Raw genomic sequence first — 16,048 nt, 5'->3', positions numbered from 1 at the left:
ACGTTCCTGCTTTCCCCTGCCACTAGACTTAAAGCAAAGAAACTGGGTAATAAAGCATGAAATAGAGTAGTTTTGTTTTTTGGAATTATAAAGAAGTCCCCGGTGAGAATCACTGACACACTGGCTAGGACAAAGATGTAATGTAATCTAAGAGTGGAAAAATGAGGTCCTAGGAAGAAAATGGAGGGGAAAAAACTCATAAAAATATTCCCAGCTAAAGACTTTGAATTTTAGCCAGTGGAGTTAGTTAGGTGTAAGGAAAAAAAGTCCTCAGCACTTTTTAAATTTGTGAGGTCTTCACATTCTAAATGTAGTTCTATGAACAAGAGATAAACAATCTCCGTGTTTTAAACTAATAAAATGAATTTAAATCTACAAAAAAATAATTAAGAAAATAAATACTGGGGGCGCCTGGGTGGCACAGCGGTTAAGCGTCTGCCTTCAGCTCAGGCCGTGATCCCGGTGTTATGGGATCGAGCCCCACATCAGGCTCCTCCGCTATGAGCCTGCTTCTTCCTCTCCCACTCCCCCTGCTTGTGTTCCCTCTCTCGCTGGCTGTCTCTATCTCTGTCAAATAAATAAATAAAATCTTAAAAAAAAAAAAAGAAAAAATAAATAAATACTGAATCTATTTCAACTTTTCTCCAAGATCTCAAAATTACTAATGATAATTATTTAATTTTTATCATTTCTATTTTTTAAGTAGGCTTCATGCCCAACGAGGCTTGAACTCACAACCCTGAGATGAAGAGTCACGTACTCTACCAACTGAGCCAGCCAAGTGCCCCAACAGCAATAATTTTAAAGGAAAGAATACAGAACTGATGTTAGTTTACTTCATCTCTATGATCCAATTCCTCTCTTGAAAATGGGGACAGCAGCACTTGCTCTTCTACTTAGTTCACTCATTTCTTCTGATAGGGGACAATGTGGGAATGAAAGCACGATGACAAGTATAAATATTACGGGGTTCCCGGGCACCCGGCTGGCTCAGTGGGTTAGGCGTCTACCTTTGGCTCGGGTCGTGGTTCTGGGGTCCTGGGATCTAGCCCCACATCGGGCTCTCTGCTCTGTGGGGAGCCTGCTTCTCTCTCTCCCTCTGCGTGTAGCTCCCACTGCTTGTGTTCTCTCTCCATGAAATGGATAAATAAAATCTTAAAAAAAAAAATACAATGGGTTCCATTTACATGAAATTCTAAGATAAGAAGAAGAGGCAAAACTAACTTATGGTCGTAGAAGTCAGATCAGTGGATGCTTCTAGCTGAGGATGACTATCTTGAATGGGTCACAAAAGAACTCCGGAGGTGATAGAAAGGATCTGCATCTTGATGCAGATACTGGCCAGACTGGTACATTTAAGAGCTGACATACCACTTGGTGTAAATCACACAAATATTTAATTTTTTAAGTTTTTATTTATTTTACTTATTTTTTTAAAAGATTTTATTTTTTTATTTGACAGAGAGAGAGAGAGTGCGAGCGAGAGCGCACACAACCAGGGGGAGTGGCAGGCAGAGGGAGAGGGAGAGGGAGAAGCAGGCTCCCTGCTCCGCGGGACCCTGGGATCATGACCTGAACTGAAGGCATACGCTTAACTGAGTGAGCCACCCAGGCGCCCCAAATATTGAATTAAAAAACAAAAAGCAAAAAACAAAAAATCCAATGCTGAAGAAGAAAAATGGAAAACTGTATAATCTGGAGGAAACAAAGCCTTTCTGAATATGAGATTAAATCAAGTCTTTAAAAATCTGTGAGTTTGATTACATAAAAATTAAATTTTCCTGCATGGTCAAAAACAAAAGACATATGATTGACACACATATAAATTTCTACCACATCTCAGATGAAAGCCCATTTTCCTTAATACATAAAAAGTACCTAAAACTAGGGGGCACCTGGGTGGCTCAGTCCTTAAGCGTCTGCCTTCGGCTCAGGGCATGATCCCAGCGTTCTGGGATCGAGCCCCACATCAGGCTCCTGCTATGAGCCTGCTTCTTCCTCTCCCACTCCCCCTGCTTGTGTTCCCTCTCTCGCTGGCTATCTCTCTCTGTCAAATAAATAAATAAAATATTTATTTAAAAAAAAAGTACCTAGGGGCGCCTGGGTGGCACAGTGGTTGAACGTCTGCCTTCGGCTCTATGCGTGATCCTGGCGTTCCGGGATCGAGCCCCACATCAGGCTGGAAGCCTGCTTCTTCCTCTCCCACTCCCCCTGCTTGTCTTCCCTCTCTCGCTGGCTGTCTCTATCTCTGTCAAATAAATAAATTAAAAAAAAAATCTAAAAAAAATTTTAAAAAAGTACCTAAAACAAGGAGAACGGCAAAGGATGTGGTGCATTCACAGAAAATGAAGAACAATGGTTTAAGCTTACTTATAAGAGAAATTGATACTACAATGAAATACCATCCATCAGCTACTAGACTGGTAAAGACTCAAAAGGCTGAGGACATTCCATGTTGGTGCTGATGTGGGAAAATAGATACCCTTATATGATGCTAATTAGAGTCTAAACCGCTACAACCTCTACACCAATTCGGCAACAGCTATCAAAATTGCAAAGGTGCTGACCCCTTGACCCAGCAAGTCCGCTTCTAGGCATTTCTTTTCTTTCTTTCTTTCTTTCTTTTTTTTTTTTTAAGATTTTATTTATTTATTCTACAGAGAGACAGCCAGCGAGAGAGGGAACACAAGCAGGGGGAGTGGGAGAGGAAGAAGCAGGCTCATAGCAGAGAAGCCTGATGTGGGGCTCGATCCCATAACGCCGGGATCACGCCCTGAGCCGAAGGCAGATGCTTAACTGCTGTGCCACCCAGGCGCCCCTTCTTTCTTTTTTTTAATATTTTATTTATTTGAGCGAGAGAGAGAGAGAGGGCAAATGAGCGGAGGGAGGGGCGCAGAGAGAGAGAGAGAATCTGAAGCAGACTCCGCGCTGACTGTGGAGCCTGACACCCAGACCACAAGATCATGACCTAAGTGCTGATCTGACTGAGCCACCCAGAAGCCCCTAGGAATTTATTCCATATGTACAAAAGCTATGTACATACAGTCATTCATGTAGCATCCTTTGTAATAACAAACTATTGTAAACACCATAAATGTCCTTCCATAAAGGGCTTGTTTAAAAATTATGGCACGACAGGGTCCCTGGCTGGCTCAGTCAGTCCAGCATGTGACTCTTGATCTCCGGGTCATGAGTTCGAGCCCCATATTGAGTATAGAGATTACTTATTTTAAAAAAAAAAGAATTAGGGGTGTCTGGGTGGCTCAGCTGGTTGAGCGTCCAACTCTTGATATCAGCTCAGGTTGTGATCTCAGGGTCATGAGACCAAGCCCATCAGACTGCAGTTAGTGCAGAGAGAATGTGCTTGTCCCTCTCCCTCTGCTCCTCCCCATCCGCCCCCCCGCCACCCGCCTCATGGGTGTGCGTGCTCTCTCTCTTAAATAAATAAATAAATAAATAAATAAATAAAATCTTAAAAAAAAAAAGAATGAAAAAAGAAGAAAAAGTAAACAAGAAAAGATAACAATCTTTTCCTCCAGAAAAGCAGCTGGATTGCCAAAGGATGGGGTGAGAGACTGACCTTTCATCACTCACCAGCTTATACCTTGGGAATTGTATATCCTGTGTATGTAGCACCTCTTTCAAATACAGTACAGTTTAAAGAATAATGGGGCATCTATCCAAAACACTGTTCCCAGCTCCGTGCTTATCCTCAGTCTCAGCTCAAACACTGTTGCCCTACAGGAGCCTTCTCCAGACCCAGAGGGGCAGAGGCCTCTCTGACATTTGACTCAGTCACATCGCCGACTTCACATCCCTCCTCACGACTCTAATCTGGGATCTGTCCTATTTAATGCTGTCAACCCAGTGACTGGCACTATCCCTGGCACATTCCAGGAGCTCATCAAATGTTTGCTGACAGAGTGAATGAAAAGAGAAGCTACAAAACCAGGGGCCTATGACAGACCAAGATAAGAGGACTCCCTGATGAGACCAGAGAGTGACGATGGGGAAGACCAGGGGCATAAGCCTTTGTGGTTAACTTTCAACAAACATGGCAAGGCTGATCCACTGCCAAGATAGCGGCCAGGAAATCCAGCTTTGCTACCAAGAGCTCTATGACCCAGGGCAAATCCCTCCATCTCTGGGCCTTACTTTTTCTAATTGTCAAACAAAAAAAAATTCAACCAGATCAATGGCTTTTCAAGCCCCTTCTCACTTTTAAACTGTTTAAAACAAAAACAGAATTGCTCTAGTTGACTTAAGAGTGAGGGACCTAGAGCCTAGCTCATTCCACTATGCCCAAATCCCCCTCTTCACCAGGGTCCCTTCAGACAACCCACAGTTCCACAGGACAACAGTTCCGGTCTATTAAATGACAGATAAACTCCCTCCCACATCTCACATTCCATGGTTCTCTGCTAGATGAGAAATCCATTTCCTCACCAATGAGTGTTCTTCCAGGGTATCAAACAAGAAGGAATGGAGCATGATCATTCCCTGAGCACGACAAAAGACATTTCCAAAGGAAAAGAGAAAACAAATTCAGAATGCAGCCAGGACTACCAAACCTTATTAGGTGTTCAGTAGGAAAGAAAACAGTAATAAGCCAAACAATTCCCCAAATGGCCTGCCAATGGTCAAGGAAAGACTTCTAGTCTCAGGGCAGTGATTTGTGCCAGAGCAACAAACTCAGATGAGAGGCATGAAGTTGGTGGCGCTAGCACAGTGCACTGTATACCACTGGCGCTCAGTGAATTAACAAGGGAGACAATCACTATTGTGAGATCAGCCAGAGAAGCAGCTTTAGGAAAGGGAAAGGGGAAGGAGATATTTGGCAAGGTCTGATCCAGCTGCCAAGAGTCATCTCCGAATTCAAGGATATTCAAGGCAGGGAAAAATGAGCCCTGAAAGTCTATGTTGGTGGCTTCCAACTTCAGTGCTGTTTAAAACTGTCACTGCTGGGCACCTGGGTGGCTCAGTCGGTTAAGCGTCCGCCTTCAGCTTGGGTCATGATCTCAGGGTCCTGGGATGGAGCCCTGCATGGGGCTCTCTGCTCCGTGGAGAGTCTGCTTCTCCCTCTCCTTCTGCCCCTTCCCCTGCTCGTGCCCTCGCGTTCTGTCTCTCAGATAAAATCTTAAAACAAAAAAATTAATAAAACTGTCACTGTTAAACCCTTGCCTGACCAAGAGATGTTCAGAAAACTGCTCCAGGCACTTGTTAGCTCAAGGACAGTTAAGAATAAGCTAGGAGGAGTGAAGAAAAAGGGTTGGGGGGGTGCTACTGTTTCTTCTTCATTTAGAACAGAAAAGCCAGGGGCGCCTGGGTGGCGCAGTCGTTAAGCGTCTGCCTTCGGCTCAGGGCGTGATCCCAGCCTTCTGGGATCGAGCCCCACGTCAGGCTCCTCCACTGAGAGCCTGCTTCTTCTCTTCCACTCCCCCTGCTTGTGTTCCCTCTCTCCCTGGCTGTCTCTCTGTCAATTAAATAAATAAAATCTTAAAAAAAAAAAAAAAAAAAAAAAGAACAGAAAAGCCAAACTTTAATCCCCCCATGTTTGGTTGTTTCAGTTCTGTCTCGAAGGGCACAGGTTGATTCACTCACAAATATTCACCTACTCTGTGCCACGCTCTGGATTGTGTCCCTGTCCCACGAAGCCTAGAGACTATAATAGAGACAATGATTCTATTCACCACCCAGCAATTACTCACCACATTGCTCACCTATCTTGACAGTCTCCTTTTAAAAAGGAAAAGGTCCTCACAGGTAAGTCCTAAAGTTCACTTTATAGACAGGGAAACAGGTGAGGCCAACTTGAAGATTAAAAGGTGACTCAGCAGTACAGAAACCAGATTTCAGACTTTCTCTCTGAAACAACATGGTCACCAAACTCAGACAGGCTCTTTCAAGTCAGTTTAACAACTATGAGAAAATGAGCTGTGCTCTTCTTTGGGCTTGGCATGAACTTCAGAACAAAGGTGCCAGTGCTAGTTGTAATGGCAAACAGACACACTCTATGGGCCAGATACTACGTAAAGAGCTTCACATTTAATCTTCACAATGATCTGTGGAAAAGGTATTGATAATATCACAAGTTTACAGATAAGGAAAGTGAAGCCCAGAGATTCCGACGCAGTTCTCTGAAGTCACACAGCTAGAAAATGGTAGCACCAACACTCTCTACCCTTTCCCCATAATGAGGTCCCAAAGGTCCCGCTCTGTCCAGCAAGGCAACTTCTCCTCTCTAAATGAAGCCCTGGCAGAATCACACACACTCCAAGCTAAAGGATACATGAAATATGTTGCCACGTATCCCTGCAGAGTCCCTCGAACATTGAATTACAGGTTATTTTAGGACCAGCCCATCCAGTTCGGACAACAGGAACATCAAGTTTGGTAATGTGCCTAGTGAAAGCCTGTCTGGATGAGCTTGCCCAGTTATGGGTGTCCTGGGATTTGGATGAAAAGCAGTTAGCCAAAATCAATCTTCTGAGACCCACTAGCAATTAAAGCCTCAAAATGAAAAGGAAGTAAAGGCACGCACATGCCACATGCAAATGTTCTTATATTAGCACTCTTTAGAAACTAATTCTAGAATCACCTGCCAGTTCTCAACTACCTACAGGAAGTAATGCTTGGAAAGATCTGCTGTCAAGAGAAAGAAAATTACCTTTGGACTTGAAAAAAGAAAGTAACAGGGACTTCTGAATAATACTTAAATTAATCAAGAAAAGAAAGAGGCCAAAGACTTTGGAACAAGGAGGCACCCTGAGATCTCAGTTTTCCCATCTATACAATGGAAACACTTTCTGAAGATCTGTCAAGTGTTGGAGTCATCCATTCAGCATGTGTAACAGTGTGGGGCACTGTCAACTCTGAGACTGGGACTATGCCCCGCACAGGAGCATGCCCACAGCAGACAAAGGACAGTTTTCCCGCTGGGTTTTACAGATGCAGAGGCCAAGTAAAAGACTGCAGGTGAAGAGCAGAGCAATCATGCCTTCCATATAAGTACCACCACTGTTCAGAGGAGGGTTCTGAGACTGGGGCAACATCTAGGGAAGCCCTCTTAGATGAAGAAGTGCTTTCCAGACAGGAAAAGATGGGTCACATTTGGAAAGGGAAGACTGAGGGTAACCTGGAGAAGACCCACACGATACCAGCATAACAGGGAGCAAAGAGAGACTAAACCACCAGCAACACTGACTGGGGTGCAGGCTCTGTGCTAAATGGTTTACAGCCCCTCTCTCAATTAATTCTCAAGGTAATCCATTTATAAATGAGGAATTAAAAATGCTGAGAGAGGAGTGACTTATCCAAAGCCAAAACAAGCATGTGTGTTCAGGAGTTTGTAAGAATCCCTGCCTGGCTGAAGGCAAGGATTTGGAAGGGAAAGGAGCAGACGAGGTTAGGCAAGGAAGGATGAGATTCAGCGATGGTCTTGGATGCCAGAGGGTGTTAGATCCTGCTGGCAGAAGATGCGGTGATCCTGTCACATGACAAGTCTCACACTGACGAGCATCTGACACTGCTTATCACTCCCTCTTCCTTGAAACACTTTCTTCCCCTGGATTCCAGAATGCCATGTACTCTGTTTTCCCCTCTGCCCCATGCCTGCTCAGTCTCAGTCTCCTTTGTTGGTTCTTCCTCCTCTCCCTCATCACTAGACGGCCCCACAGTCAGGCCTGGTACCCCACCTCCCCCATACTATCTCACCTCTTTGGTGAGCTCATCCAGTGTCAAGGCTTTAAGTATCACCTACATGCTGACAACTCACAAGTTTACAGCCCCCCCCCCCCGCCCAACCTCTCCAGCGAATTCCCAGCTCATATATCCAAACTGCCTAATCAATATCTGAACTTGAATATCTATACAGCTAACAGGCAGCTCAAACTTAACATGATAAAAACTGACCTCCTGCCTCCCCCCTACCCCCAACTGGCTCATCTGCAGTTTTCATTATCTAGTTCATGATCAACATCTTTAACAGAGTCTCAGGCCAAAAACCTCATTACCCTTGACAACACACACACACTCTCTCATATTCCACATCTAATCTATCAGCAATTCCTAAGGGGTCCACCTTCAAAATGAATCCAGAATCCATAAAGCAGCTTTTCACCAGCTCCATCACTTCCACCAGGCACCAAGCCACCGTCACTTTTTGGGACTGCTAGTATGGCTGCTTCCACACTGCTCTCGACAACCCATTTCAGCAACAGGCAGAACGATCCCATTACAGTCTAAGCCAGACAGAGTGGTACTCCTCTGTCCAAAATCCTCCAATGGTTCCCTGTCTCACCTCGGAGTAAAAGCCAAAATCTCTACCATGGCCTCATGGACTACAGGCTCATATAACACACACACCCCTTCTGTCTCTCACACACCTACATACCACCCATTACTTCTTCGAACTTTTCTCCCACTGTTTTCTCTATCATTCCCTCAGTTCCAGTCATATGGGGCCTTTGCTGATCCTTGAACACAACAGGCGTGCTTCCACCTCAGGGCCTTTGCACATGCTACTCACGTTGCCAGGGAAGCTCTTTCTCCAGACAACGCCATGGCTCAGTCCCTCATCTCTTTCAAATTTCACTCAAATGATACCTTCTCTGACCACTTTATTTAAAATTCTACACATCCTCAACCAATTCCCCCAACTCCCTATCCTTCTCCTTCTGTTATTTCTTCAAGGTACTTATCACCAACATACTATAAACTATATTTATGTTATCTGTTTTTTCTCCCTCCATAATGTGCTCCATGAGGACAAAGATTCTGCCCACTTTATTCACTACTGTATCCCTAGCTCCTAGACTGTTACCTGACAAATAGTAGGTGCCCAATAAATGTCTGAATGATTAGTACTCAACTCTCTTCTTGGGGAAATTTCAAGTTTTATAAACCAACCTCAGCTCGAGAGCAGCTTCCCCATGTTCTATTCACAGGGTTTGCCAGCATCAGACATGCATCTGCTCTGGTTGTCAAGCTATTTTGATAAACCTGAAGTTGAAAATGTCACACCCCCTAGCCCATTTTAGAGCCAATAAATAAATGGAAAACAAGTAAATAAAGAAAAGAGAAAAGAAACGGCAAAGGGCAGAAGATCAGGTGGCAACACCTCCGATGGGAGAAAGGTCCAGGCCACCTCCTTCATTGAGGCCAGATCACCATCCTCAACTCCCATATGTATCAGCTCAGAGACTAGAGCTGCTGGAGGTGTAGATGCCAACGCTGGGGGCAAGTGCCTCTGACACAGCTATGTGAGCACAAGCAGGCCCTTTGCTCCGCCTACAGCCCTCTAAGCCCACAGGCCTTCTGTGTTCCTTTGTCAAGCTCTTCACCGCTTTTGCAGTTGAGGAGCCTTCTGCCTGGATTATCCTCTCTAGCTTCTAGAGTGGCTGCTTCAATTTATCCTTCAAATCTCGGCTTAGATGACATCACTTCAAGATACCGTCTCCAGGGTGTCTGGGTGCCTCAGTTGGTTGGGCGTCTGCCTTTTAGCTCAGGTCATGATCCTGGAGTCCCAGCATGGAGCCCTGCAGCAGGCTCCCTGCTGAGGCCCGCTTCTCCCACTGCCCCTCACCCTGCTCGTGCTCTCTAGCTCTCTCTCTCTCAAATAAATAAAATCTTATTAAAAAAAAAAAAAACCCACAAAGATACTGTCCCTGCACTAAGTACAGATTTTCCTGTCCTCACCCCCACCTCCATTCCTATTCATATGTTTGCTGAGCACCTCCCATGTGCCATAAACAGGTCTACATGCTAGGGATGCAGCAGTGAATAAATGACACGAAAATCCTTCCCTTCATGGAGCACACATCCCAATGGCAGACATGGACCACAGGCAAGGTAAATAAATACAATATATACTATCCGAGATAGTGATAAATGTTATGGAGAAAAAGAAAACGGGAGGATAGGGAGTGTGGAGGAAGGGAGGAAAGTAGGTTAAAATTTAACCAGGTGGCCACCTTGGGAAGGTGACAGGTGACATTGTCTCAACATGCAGCCACTCAACTTCATTCAGAGAATGAAAACCACAGAAGCAGACTCACCGGCTAATGAAATTTTGTCATTCCACTCTCAATATGCTTAAGACCCTAAAAACAATTAGGTGTGGCAAAAAGTATGTGTCACCCAACTCGATTTCTCCTCAGAGCTCTGATTTAACGAATGTTTTCAGTGCTGAAAATGAACAACGAAGACTGGTTTTAAAGCTTTGAGACTTGACTTCCAAACCTACTATCTCCCAGCTCAAGTCCACGGAGGAGATGGTAAACCTGGGAGAGCAGTCACTAAGGCAGGCATTCTGGCTGCTGATGGACTGTGGGCATTTGGGACTCAATCAGCCTCTTACCTTAACTAGAAGAGGTCTCCCAACTTTGGAGAGACCGTCTTAATGGAGGTCTGAGGTCAAGCCCAAGGCTAAGACCCAAAAAGCATGAGGTTTGAAAGTCTAAAACCACAGCCAAGCCCGTCCTCAGCAACATTAACAGGAGACCGTCCAAGAATGAGGGGTTGGTAAAGGGAAGGTGGCCACAACAGGTGTGACAGGGGCTCTCCAGGGGTCTATACTACTTAACAGGCACAAGCATACCACCACTATAAAATGAGAATTGCAATGTCACATACCTGAGGGATTTGTGAGGCTAAAACAGGTCAATACAAGGGCGCCTGGGTGGCTCAGTCAGTTAAGCATCTGCCTTCCACTCAGGTCATGATCCTGGAGTCCCTGCTCAGCGGAGAGTCCGCTTCTCCCTCTGACCACCCCCCCTCGTGCACGCACTCTCTTAAATAAATAAATAAAATCTTTTTTTTTTTTTTTAAGATTTTATTTATTTATTTGGGGCGCCTGGGTGGCTCAGTGGTTAAGCGTCTGCCTTCGGCTCAGGGCGTGATCCTGGCATTCTGGGATCGAGCCCCACATCGGGCTCCTCCGCTGGAAGCCTGCTTCTTCCTCTCCCACTCCCCCTGCTTGTGTTCCCTCTCTCACTGGATGTCTCTCTCTCTGACAAATAAATAAATAAAAATCTTAAAAAAAAAAAAGGTTTTTATTTATTTATTTGAAAGAGAGAGCACAAGCCAGGGGAGAGGCAGAGGAAGAGAGAGACACAGGCTCCCCACTGAGCAAGGAACCCCATGGAGGGCTCAATCCCAGGACCCTGGGATCATGACCCGAGCCAAAGGCAGACGCTTAACCGACTGAGCCACCCAGGTGCCCCAATAAATAAAATCTTTATAAAAAAGTAAAATAAACATGTCAATACATACAAAGCCTTCAGCAGTGCCCAGCCCACCAAGTGGCCTACTGCTATAGGCTGGCCACTATTACTACTACATGGGGAGAGTGGTTACCACCAGCACCTCCTTGCTGTTCCCCAACCCCAAGTCTCTGGAGGCCCTGAAGCACTCTGGTGGTGCCTGTTGAAATGTAAGTCAGATCTCAGAACTCCTGCTCAAAACCCCCCAGCAGTTCCCAACTCACTCAGAGTAAAAGCCAGGGTTCTCATCTTGACCTGGAAGACCCCTCCATTCTCCTCTGACCTCATAACCCACTGCCCCGCTTATTGCTCATCAGCTTCCCTGCTGTTCCTCAAACAAGCCAGGGACACTCCTACTCTTCACTACCTTAGGGCCTGGAAGGCTCTTTCCCCAGACCACGTCACTCTGGTGGCTGTCTGGGTAGTAACAAAAAAAACCAGACAGTAGTTAATCCTATCACTGGACAGACTTCTCCCTGTTCTCTCCGAGTGATATGAGGATGGACAGGAGATCATCTGGAAAGTACTTTGAATTCCCTAGGAATCAAAGAATCGTAACAAGTGTGCCAGACATTTCACTAAGTCCTAGAGATACAGACAGTTAAGACAAGTCCTCCCCAAGGATTAAGAACTGTTTACTTAGAAGACGGCCAAGTGAACAATGACAAACCCTCATGAGCAGTGCCACAGGACACTGAGGAGGTTCAGGCTGGCAAGGTGGGAGATATGATCAGATGGGAAGCTCCAAGTAGTGGCCCAGCAAAGAAATAGGCACGTGTGGCAGGAAAAAATGTGTTCAGGCAGTGAGGATAGCACAAAGCGAAGACGCAGAGGTAAAAAGAGGTGGGGGTTGCAGAAGTGGCAAGCAGCTGAGTTTGACTGGAGCTTGGGAAGAAATGGAAGTGGGGAGTAGGAGAGATAAGGCAGGAGAGCCAGGCAGGAGTCAGCCCAAAAGGCCTTGAAGGCAATGATAAGGCATGTGAATTATAGCCTGAGGGCAATAAGGAGTCATTAATGGATATTCAAGCAGGATTATTTTTTTAAAGGATTCCCCAAGTGCTCAAGTGATATTTTCTCTCTGGTGTTATTTGTTCCTTTCCGTGTGAAGAGAAAAAAAACAAAACAAAACACTAAAACCATTTCTGGGCTGTGATCATGTATTAGTGACCTATCTCAGACAAGGGGGAAAAAAAAAACCTGTTCATAAAAATAAACATCTACATGTAACAGATGCCCTCTCAAGCTTTCATAATTACACCAAAATGCAAACCCCATACCCAAGCCACGTTTGCTCACTGTCAGCATGTCAGGCATAGGTACCAGGTGTGGGGGTTTTCTGGGAAGTAAGCAATCAAGACATGTAACAGTTTCAGAGGATGCCCAGAAAAAGATGGAAGTCCAAGCCCAAAGCCAGTAGGACCAACAGACTAAACTTGTTCTGAAACACTTTTAGGAAGTGAAACAAGAAGGGTGGGAGCAGTCCTGTGTATGTAAAGGTCTCTGTTTGCAGAAGGAAGTAATACCCCACAAACCAGGGTTGACAGCCTTCCTCAGACACAGGCTCCCAGTAGGCATCAAACTGCCTAGGGCCAAGGCACCCAACCACAGTAACAGTCTCTGCACAAATTTCCTTATCTAATCCCCACACACACCAGTGTTGGGGGGATGGGGAGAAGGTGGTGGTCGGTATTATTCTAGAGCTGAAGTAAAGGAGGCAGAGCCTAAGTAAGTTGTCCAGGTCACACTATCAGGAAGCTGCTGAGCTGGGGTTGGAACCCGGGGCTGACTGATGGGGGGAGTCCAGCAGTGCTTTTTCCATTACAACTCTGAGCCCTTCAGGCCACTCAGGATTAAGTCTGTTCAACCCATGCTCAACAGATAATCTCTGCACAACCTCTGAAGGATCTGATCTTTGAGAACTACTGAGGCTACTCTTTATGACAGTTTTTAAGAGGCTAGAGGAGGCTGGTAGGCTCAACTAAGGACAGGGAGCCAGATGCTCTGAGCTTTGCTCATGTTCCCACCATCTGTGACAAGTCACTTCATCTCAAATCCTCCCTTGCAAGGATGGGGATAAGGTGACAATATTAAGTTTCTGTGAATTCAATGCAACTAGGAGAACAGACCATAGAGTTTAAAAAAAGGTACTACAGTAATATTTATATCACAGCTTTCTTCAGAAGCATGTAAGAACCTTCACGGGTTCATTAAGGCTGGTAACACCCAGGACTGGATAGGAAGGCAGCAGGTCTTTCTCCTGCTGCTATCAGGGAAACTGAGGCAGAATTGAAGCAAGTGAATGTCTACAAAGGAATAAGGCTCAGACTCAGAGTCAAGTCCTCCAGCCATCAAATGACCTCACCATCTCCCAAGCTGGGTTGTGCGCTCCTCAGTCAAGAAGCCAAAAGGCCTGCACTTTTCTCAGAGACAGAGACCCTCCCCTTGAGAACGTTCTTCAAGAACCTAGGGCCAAAAGATCCCCTAGGGGTCATGTGCTTACTTTCTTTACTCCAAAAGGAATGCAGCTCAACCACTCCTAAGAGAGGGTCTGAATATTCTTAAATCAGCTTCATGAATAGCCTGTTTTGTGTCTCACAGTTCTCAATAGTCAGGAAAAACTTCCACTTTTGCCCTGAAAGGTAATTACTTATAGCAATAGCCTGCAGGACTGTTTCATCCTAAATATGTGACTCAAATGTCCTTTGTAAAGATTAGACGCAAAGTAATAAGACTACATCTTTACATAGCTGCGAATAAATACAACGGCAGTTAAAGATATCAAACTGCCTCTACACCCCAACCTTGCTCCAGCCTCTTCTGTCTCTGCACTTTGCAGGTCCCTGAAAGCCTGGGTAAGAACCCTGGCTCTGCCTATACCACAGGACTGACCTTACCATGTGTGATTTAACCTCTCTGTGCCTTAGTTTCCTTGTGGATAAAATGCGGATATCAGCAACAGCTACCTCACAAGGGTTGTTAAAAAGTTTACATGTGGCATTGTACCTACAGTGCTTAGCACAGTGTTTAGCACAGTAGGAGCTCAGTAACTACTAGCTAGCATTTCGTCAGTATTTTTAGCATGATTACAGGTGTCCCCCGATAACCTGTCCATAAAACGCCGACGGACAGATCAAGCCCAAGCCTACCTCGGGGCAGGCGCTCAGAGCCGGTTCTTGACTTTTTTTTCTTTTTCTTTTCCTTTTTGAACCTTGGCAAAGAGATAAGGCCCTGAATGACAGGGAGGCCTCAGGATGTGAACGGGGAAACCACGACCGGGAGAGGAGTTTACCCCTGGCCAGGAGCGGACTCTCTCCGGAGGACGCCCCAGGAGGGGCTGCTGGGATTCAGGCCGGGGCCAAGTGGGCACGAATGAATGAACCCGCAGTCCTTCTGTCTCGTCGTGGCTTGGGAAGCCACTCTCGCCTCTCTAGCGCTCCGTCCTCTCCGTGACCTCTGACCCCACAAACCCCCCTCACCTCAGACCACCGCCTCCACGCCCCACTCCTTCTCCTGCCTCGCTGGACTTCCCGCTTCCTCACCCACAGGTCCGAACGGCTCCCGGCGCCACGGTGCGGCTCGGCTCGCCGGCAAAATGTCCGCGACCTCGTCCTCCCGCTCCCCCGGTGCGTCCGTGCCGCCAGCCGCTCGGAGCCCCGCGGCTGTCACCTGCCGGGCGGAAGTGAGCTGCCCGCGCGCGGGCACTTCCGGTGGACGCACGGCCTGGGGGCGGGGTCAAGGGTGCAACCCGGGCGGGGGAGGGGCCCACGGGGCGGGGCCAGGAAGGGGCGGGGCCGAAAGAATTAACTCCTCCCCAGCCGCGGCGCACTCTCGCCGTTGTCTCCTGCAGAGCGCAAAAGAATTAGTTAATCGCTAAGTAACTTCAGGTGAGGATTTTAAGAGCCATCTTTTCCTTCTGAGTTACAGACGGGAAAACTGAGACTCTGAGAAAGACAAAGTTTTGCTCAAGATTGTTTACCTTATGAATGTTGATCAAAACCAGAGCTGTAAATCCAGTCTAGCCCTTGCTGCCCTTCAGTGTGCAGCCCTTTGGAAATTCCGACTGGAAGGGTTAAACCCATGTGCCTCCAAGGAACTTTTACCCAAGAGGAACTTCATAATATCCCATTTTCCCTTTTGCTGGGTCTGCCAGGACGTCGATTCCTATAATCACCTCACTCCTGATTCTGGTACTATTAACTTTCTCCTTATAGATAATTTCTGATCATCCCCCTTAAAACAGTATTTCGTCACTGCTTTTTAAAAATGTTTTACTGGGAATGAGTTTAACTATGACGAGCTCATATTCTGACTCTTAGGGCATTTTCTTTTTGCCATGATAGTGATTTCATTAGATTTGGGCACATTTGTAATTAGGTATCAATGCCACCTTTGACAAAGGTGTTCCAGCGAGATAATAATTAAAGATTTATAAACAAAACTTCAGGTTGAGAAAAGAACACCTATTTTTTTTAAAGTTGCTTATTACTAGGGGCGCCCGGTTGGTTCAGTCCGTAGCGCATGTGATTCTTGGTCTTGGGGTTGTGAATTCAAGCCCCACTGTTGGGTGTAAAGATTACATAAAAATCTTTTTAAAAAAATAATAAATAAAAGTTACTTATTACTACATTATGAGACCATGAATGTCAGGCTGAAACGCTAGAGTTAAAATTCAGAAGTTTGAAGTAACATTTCCCCATTTCTTACATGTAAAAGGTGACTTTACTATTCAATTCTTTACAGGAAAAGTAAAGAACATCTTGTTTTTGTGTGTGGGGAGGAAGTATTTC

The 16,048-nt window shown here is 45.8% G+C and overlaps 1 protein-coding gene across 10 annotated transcripts in view; it reads right to left on the bottom strand.

The window, feature by feature from the left end:
- Positions 1-14,956, bottom strand: part of AP1B1 (adaptor related protein complex 1 subunit beta 1) — a 53,440-nt gene extending 38,484 nt beyond the window's left edge. For 5 of the 10 annotated variants that reach the window (XM_034672492.1, XM_034672497.1, XM_034672493.1 and 2 more), the window contains exon 1: positions 14,801-14,948. The gene's annotated coding sequence lies outside the window, so the exon portion shown is untranslated. Of the gene's footprint in view, positions 1-14,737 lie in introns of all 10 variants that reach the window. The other 5 variants (XM_034672489.1, XM_034672494.1, XM_034672490.1 and 2 more) reach the window with 4 other exon arrangements.
- Positions 14,957-16,048: the final 1,092 nt, after the last annotated feature.

Source organism: Ailuropoda melanoleuca, chromosome 12 (genome assembly GCF_002007445.2).
Source record: "Ailuropoda melanoleuca isolate Jingjing chromosome 12, ASM200744v2, whole genome shotgun sequence".
NCBI classification, from domain to species: domain Eukaryota; kingdom Metazoa; phylum Chordata; class Mammalia; order Carnivora; family Ursidae; genus Ailuropoda; species Ailuropoda melanoleuca.
The sequence above is the reverse complement of the archived record's forward strand: the minus strand, read 5'-3'. Positions and strand labels throughout refer to the sequence as shown.